Source organism: Acomys russatus, chromosome 21 (assembly GCF_903995435.1).
Source record: "Acomys russatus chromosome 21, mAcoRus1.1, whole genome shotgun sequence".
Classification (NCBI taxonomy): Eukaryota; Metazoa; Chordata; class Mammalia; order Rodentia; family Muridae; genus Acomys; species Acomys russatus.
The window spans coordinates 25,808,529-25,816,258 of record NC_067157.1 but is presented as its reverse complement, the minus strand read 5'-3'; positions in this window follow the sequence as shown (position 1 = coordinate 25,816,258).

The following is a 7,730-nucleotide window of genomic DNA, read 5'->3' as shown; positions in this document are numbered from 1 at the left end:
CAGCCTTCTGGCCTAGTATATGACAGCCCTCTCTGTGAAGCAGGAGCTATGAAGGATTACTTACCTTGTCGTGGTGAAGCTTGACTGTCAACTTCCCTGTGTATGCTGCTTGTCTACAGCTTGGATAGCACACTATCTGCAGTTGATGCAAAGGCAGTTTCTTACCCACTGGTTAGATGCCACTTTTGAAACAAACTCCATATGGAGGTTCTTCAGTGTCAATCACCTTTTTTGAATTAGGCTGGGGATGCTGCCAGGGACTGACATATCTCACAGTCAAAAGATCCTTTTATTAATAAAACATCTTTAAATGTTATATTCTATGGATCTCTGATGTTTCTGAAGACCATCTATCTATTAATTGTATATCTGAATAGGTAAATGTTGTTTACTATCTGATTAACTTTTAAAAAACATTTATAGGAGGGTAAATAAACCTTATTTCTGTGAATAACTAAACTAGTACTAAACGCGACCATAAGTTTGAGTGACTACTAACCTGAATTTTAAAAGTATCCTTAGCAGTTTGTTATAGCAGCTTTCAAAAGGAATAGAGCTTCACACTGTATTTTTAAATGAGTTGCATAGGTATAATACCTTGAACAAGCATTATAGCACAATTACATGTGTAGCGAAAATAACCACAAATTTCTATCAAGTATACAATAATCTATCCCAATGAAAAAATATTTGAGACTAGTAGCTGCTTCTTAGTTTAAAAGTAGATCCTATAATCTACCCTTTTATCCTATTATCCCTATATCAACTTGAGAACCCGTCTCAAAACCAAAATTCACTGTTACTTCTTTTAACTTTCTTACTCTTTAAAACTTAGAGGGACATATGCTCTTTTTAAAAGTTTTTTTCTTTTATTTTTATTATTCATAACAGTATCTAAAATAATAATTTACAGCATTACCCTCATATCATTACTGTTTTCCTCACAGATTAACTGATAAGAAAATAAACAAGTATAAGCCAAAAATACTATTTTACTCTTCTTCCTCAATGTTTAATCAAGTAGTCGATCAATACTATTAGCCGTGTTGGAGTTATAACTAAATATTATTATATTTTGAGTGCAACAACAAGAATCTGGTTTTGTTTTATAGATGGTTTTTGTTTTGCTTTTATTATGTATTTATGTTCATTTATATATACCTCTGTGTGCATAGGTGGATTTATATGCACTATATTTGTGCAGGTAAGGGCATTGGATCCCCCAGGGCTGGAATTACAGCCAGTTGTGAGCTGAAAGCCTGTGTGCTGGGAAGTTTTCTGGAAGACTAGCAAGTACTCTTATCTCTCTAGCCCTCTTTTGCATTACTGATCATTTGTATTCTTTCTACTTTGATTGAGGTTACTTACTCAAAAGTAACACATTTTTGGAGTTCACTCCTGAAATGACAGAAATGAGGCTTACCTCATTAAAAAAAAAAATAAACATACTTGGTAAAAAGTTACTTTTTTAAGAATACAACCAACAAGGGTGTGTGGAAAATGATCTTAGAGCAGAAAATAGGTTGTTTGTTTACATTGTTAAAGAAAATCTACTATAACTCAATATGAATAATGAGGCTTGGAGGACTTCAAGCTCAACCTGCTTCTCACCTGCTTTCTGCTAGCTCAACACAAGGGTGACTTCATTCTAACAAGTGCAGCCAAGTTCTTAGTCTTCTTTTCCCTCCAGCTGCCAGGTGTTAGAAAGGACAAATTCCAGCTGCCAAATTAACAGGTGATTTGTTTCCTTCTTGTACTCTAGCCCTGCTCATTCTTTCTTCCACCTCTGCAGAGACATAAAGGAAGTGTGTAGTTGCTTAAGGAGCCTGATGAACTGCTCACTCTCATCTCACCTCATTCATGGGGTAGAGGCTCCATTCTGATGAGCAGGCCAGAAGGGCTGCAGGCTATAATCTCCTCCCAACACTCCATCTAAAGGCAGGAGCTATATCATCCACAGGGAAACCCCCATTCCCTTTCCTTAGAAAGAGTGATGCCTTTAGAACAGAGATGCCTGAAGTTTTCTACCAAAATAATAACTTTATTTGATACAAAATGTGGGAGAATTTAATCCAAGGGTGGGCCTGAAAAAACCATACAGGTGTCTTTAGGCAATGAAAGACATCAAGTTAGTGCTTATAGCAATTTGGCCCAAGAAGACAAGACAGACATCAGAGAAAAAGTACTTCTGCATCAGGCCAATCTTCCTATGACTTCTAAAGCAAAGGTCAAATTTAATTGCATTTAAAAGCAGAACAATTCATGTCTAGAGATTGTAAAAATAATAAAGCAGTCAATTCACAGTTACAAAGGTCAAAGTCTAAGTGAGGTCATAGAGAAAAAGAGTCTAAGGGAACCCTGCTGAGACCTTTTTCACCCTTGGTGAAGAGTTCTCTATCCACAGCACATCAGTTTATATCTGAAATGAGCAAAACTCATGTGTTGAAGCTCTAGTGTCCAGCGCAGTAGTGTCTAGAGGACACACTTAGGGTAGAGGACTAGATTCCGAGGGCTTGCCTCCTTAGTAGTTGGATCCGGGATGCTGCTTATATCTTAATTGACTCCTGAGAGGGGCTTCATTGTTGTCCCCCCTGGATCCAGAATCCCCTGAGACTGAGGCATTCCTTTGCATGCTTGTGGGTCTCTGAGGGATTCCAGAAAGGATTAGCAGAGGAGGGAAGACCTACTGAAGGAGCAGAATTATTACTGCAGGCTGGGAACTCATGCTGCAGCTGCACAAAGTATAAGAGGATAAAGGGAGGCAAGTTCTGACACCTCCGGCTTCCAGCTCCCACTGCCCTGAAGTCCTACCTGAGCGCATGGAGTTATATGACTACGGCTAGACCCTTCCGAGACTATGAGCTAAAATCAAGCTTTTAAGTTCACTCTAGCAGGAGATTTGTGTCACAGTGACAAGTAACCACACACCCAATGTTGCCAATTCCTCTGCTCTACTCTCTTTACAACCATGAAAAGAACATCCTTCTCTTTTCACCTTGATGTTCTGCATCAATAAAGACCCAGAAATAGTGGTACTAAGTGAGCATGAAGCTGTGAAATTCTAGATAACGTTTGCTTCTCTCAACCCCCTCCTCTGTTGCTGAGCCAGGTATCTGCACACAGGCCTGGCTGTCCTGAAAGTCACTACGCAGATCACACTGGCCTGAAGCTCACAGAAATCTGCCTGTCTCTGCCTCCTTAGTGCTAGTATTAAGTGTGTGTGCAACGATACCTGGAAATTTTTCTTCCCTTATTTTAAGTGCCCTGTTACAGGTATTTGGCCACAGCAATGCTAGAATGCTTAGGTAGAGATGAGTGGCAAGAGCTGAGAAGTCCAGGACACTGACAGGAATGTCAGAGTAATAGTCAAATTTATGAGGCCTCAGCTAGAAATGCCTTTTTCATTAGAATTTAGACTAGATGTCATGTATGATAAATTCTGGCAAAGAATTGTTTGCATTCTTTTCAGGCCCTGGGATCTGTGGGAAGAGTAGTTTAAAAGTACCAAACTAATCAACCCAGTGAAGGAAATGTCTAGGGATCCCACAATAGAGGCTGTGACAATGGTGCTGATGACCTGACTGATTTACATTGGGACCAGGAGCAAAAAAAAGCAGAGCATAGAGAGTAGAAAGAAGTGAACTTTGTACAGAAAATAATGTGCATAAGGCTGCAATCATAGTGTTATTACTATGATTATTAAGTGGGTTTCTCTCTCCCTCTCTCCCTGCTTTGCTGTCCTGCAGGAAGTAGTTACCCTCAACATGCCCCTGAGTGCTGCGTGGTGCTCTGCTTCACTACAGGTCCAGAAACAGCAGCCAAGTGACAACGGACTGACACCCCTGACACCACAAGATAAAATAAACCTCTTTCTACCCCAGGGGTTCAGTCAATGCTACAGTGATCTGAAGGCACACGAATTAGCTGCTGTGAGGAGCAGTATCAGAGGCTACTCATCATTGCATTTGGTGCATTACTGATGAACTAAATCACTGAGCACTAAACAAATAAGCAAGCAAACAACTGAAAGCACCATAGGGTAGGCACTCATTATTTGCAGTTGCATGTATTTTAAAAAATAATTTGTAGCTGTCTCTTTATAGTAAAAATATTTTTGATATTTTAAGAAATTGTATTTACTACTATTGTAGTAGTGTGAGTGGGTGGGTGAGTGAGTGGCGCTGGGGCAGCTGTGCAGAAGTCAGAGGGCCTTGTTTGGGAATTAGTTCTCTCCATCCATCATGGGTTCCAGGGGCTGAATTCAGGCCACTGGGTTTTCTGTGGCAAGTGCTTCTACTCTTGGAGCCATCTCACTGGTCTAAAGACATTTTTATATTTTAATTTTAAGAGGATATATATATATCATTAATTTACCCAGAATTATGAAAAATTTTAAAAACTTAATAAAGCCATAATCTGATTTTTAAGGAAAAAATTTTGGGTAGTTAAAAAAATGTAATAATGCATCTACACATAGCTAATTTGATAATAAAAACTTTAGTTTTCATATCATACCTAAGAAATTTCATAATCAAATGAAAAAAGATTGACTCTTCTGAATGACTTTTCTGTTATATATAGATACAATTGATTTTGAGTTTACTTTTGTATATAGCAATTAAGTAGCACACATTCAATTAGTTAGACTGCAGCCTGTAAGGCATTTAATAATATACATATACATATGTATAAAGTTCTGTGACTTTAGAGAACCCTAATACAATGATTAAATCATGCATATAAATACAAAGGAGACTGTATATGAACTATAAATAATGACTTGGCTACTTTATTTCACCAAGTGTTCAGTTTTTTTTCTCTACCCCAAATTCCTAAGATGCTTTTAAACTCTTTTTAACTTTTTTCCTATTACCCATTCTACCTCAACTTGCTGTTAAATTCCTTGAGAACTGGTAACTCACTGACAAAGGATAGGATAGGATCATATCCAAATTACATTGGTTTTTACTTAATAAAGATAGAATCAGAGAGTTTTACACCCCGCCTCCACACACAGAGGCTATCAATCTTGGAGGCTGCCTGGGGCACAGTGAAGACATCAGTCAATGAACAAAGTACCAAATGAGTTCTGTCAAGTCACTGTTGTCAAGAGCTTTTTCTCTTTAACATTTTTTAATGGTGTACACTGCTTACCACATGAGGTATTAGAGGTCAGACTGGTCTGAAGAAAAACTAAAACTAACAGACAGTAAATTATTTTAAATACTCCAAATATAAAATCATTCATAGAACACAAATAACTATACATATAGGAGAAAACATAATCTAGCTTTCAAAGATTTTGATTGGTTGTAATGGGAGTTTTGGTTTCTTTGTAAACTCAGTTGTGTTATATAAATGTTTTGGCTTCTATTCCCAAGTGTAGGATTTTAGTTGAGCTTTAGCTTGTCCATACCTGTTATCTGTCTCATGAAGGGCATGGCTTTTACTGGTAAAGGCCTTACTCATGCAGCATTGAGAGGGGTGTGGTCTAGGGCTCTGAGGATATAATGAGATAGAGAGGGTGGTGTGTACTGTTGGCCTGTGGCGTCTGGCGGTTTGAAGATTCCATAGATGGATAGTTTTGAGCAGATGAACAGAGAGAAATGCTTTGGGATGCAGTGGCTTAGAGGACACTGTTGGCTATGTCTGCTGTTGACAGAGGTGAGTATAGACCAAAAGAACCCAACTGACCCTAAACAGCCAGGAAAAGTAAAAGGCCCCCTTCTCCCCACTAGCCTTCTCTTTCCTAAATAGGGTTGGGAGGTTGAGGCCTGAACACCCCTAATACAGTAGAGTTAAAAAAAAAAAAAAAAAAGCCCTACAGTTGGTTACATTATCTGTTTCCTCTTCTGCTACCTTCACTTTGTTAGGCCAGTGCTTTGATTAATTTTAGGTGTGCTACTATTATGTCATGCTATGAAAATACAGAGGAAAGATAAACCAGATCTAAATCATAATGTCCAGTAGATTCTGATGAGAGGATTCTGAAGTTTTTCCTCAGTGGCTTTACTAGTTACTCCTTTCTCCTAAAGACTAATTTCCTGTTTACTATTTTTTTTTTTTTTTTTTTTTGGTTTTTTGAGACAGGGTTTCTCTGTGTAGCCTTGGCCATCCTGGACTCACTTTATAGACCAGGCTGGCCTCGGGCGCACGCCTTTAATCCCAGCACTCGGGAGGCAGAGGCAGGCAGATCGCTGTGAGTTCGAGGCCAGCCTGGTCTACAAAGCGAGTCCAGGACAGCGAAGGCTACATAAAGAAACCCTGCCTCAAAAAACCAAAAAAAAAAAAAAAAAAAAAAAAAAAGAAAAAAGAAAAAAAAAAAGAAAAAGAATAACCTATTTACTATTCAACCTCATTTACATCAGATTCTAGAAATGAGCTGTCCTAGCAACAAAGAAAAATTAGTATCTGGCCTCTCCATTGATAAAGGTCAACAGGGGAAAGTATGACAAATGTTTCTATAAAGAACCACAGGGAACACTGAGCCTTCTGCAAGGCGAGGCACCTGCCTAAATAAAGCCTTCAGTGTTTGTGGAGAGCCTGGGATGGTCCAGGGTCAAATGACGACTTACCTTGGGCCATCTTTAACCTACTTAATAGTCATCTGTTACCCACATGTCTGTGACCGAACAATTTTGTGACCATTAGGTGAATCTTTTGAAATAAACAAACTGATATCATCCACGCACACAACTGCTAAGAATGCTGTTGACTAGCAGATAAGACCTACAGCTAAGGTTTCCCTGCCCCCATTCACCCAGCTTATCTCACATTCCCAATGTAGTTGGGAAATATCTTAATTCACTACTTCAGTTGTTGTTATTCTGTTCCTTTAACACCTTCATAAAACTGCTACCATATTGGAACAAAGGATTGTGGGTAACCCAAACCTCACTCATACTTGGCTTTAGGATAAATTTTTATTGCCTTTTGAAAAACTACTGGAATTAAACAGTTCTTCCTACCAGTTCAGCTAACCTAGACTTCTGATTCTAACTACATACACCTCTGTGTTCTAAATTTGCCATCAATCTGTTCCAGTGCTTTGCCACATTGTATCACCTGTCCCACCATAAACAAATGTCTTTATTTCTTTGATCCTCATCTACGATAATCACAGAAGTCTAGGAACGCCTGGTTGCCATCCAAACCAAGGCACAGAGCTGACCAACCTGATTCCCAACTGATGACCTCTGGATACCCATCTTTCTAGTCTCCCCTTTTGTAAAAACAAAACAAACAGAATTTCAAGTAGGCCAGGCTGGCCCTCAACTCTGCATAGTAGAAGGTGTCCTTGAACTCTTGATCGTCCGGCATCCATTTCCCAAAGTACTGGGATACCAGGTGTTTGACATCAAGCTTGGCTTAGGTTTCCCTTTCTTAACAGAGTTACTAGAAAACAAATTTTACAGTTGTGAATCTCTCACACACAATTCTGGATCACATTAAGGGCCAAGCCTTTTGTTCCTCAGATCATGTAGGTTAGAGCTCTGTGGTAAATACGAACTCAGAAGTTCATCTGGAGCGTCTCTACACTGACCAAGAGGCTGTACTTCTCAGTTCCCTGATTATTGAACTCCAAGTCCTCCTTTTAATACTCCCAAATTGTGCCTGTCCAACTAGGAGCACACACCCTCCTCTCCCTACTGTTCAGTTACTGACTAAAAATGTTTTAATCATTTTACTCTTTTATATCATCTACCTAATATTTAATCTGAGAACTTTCT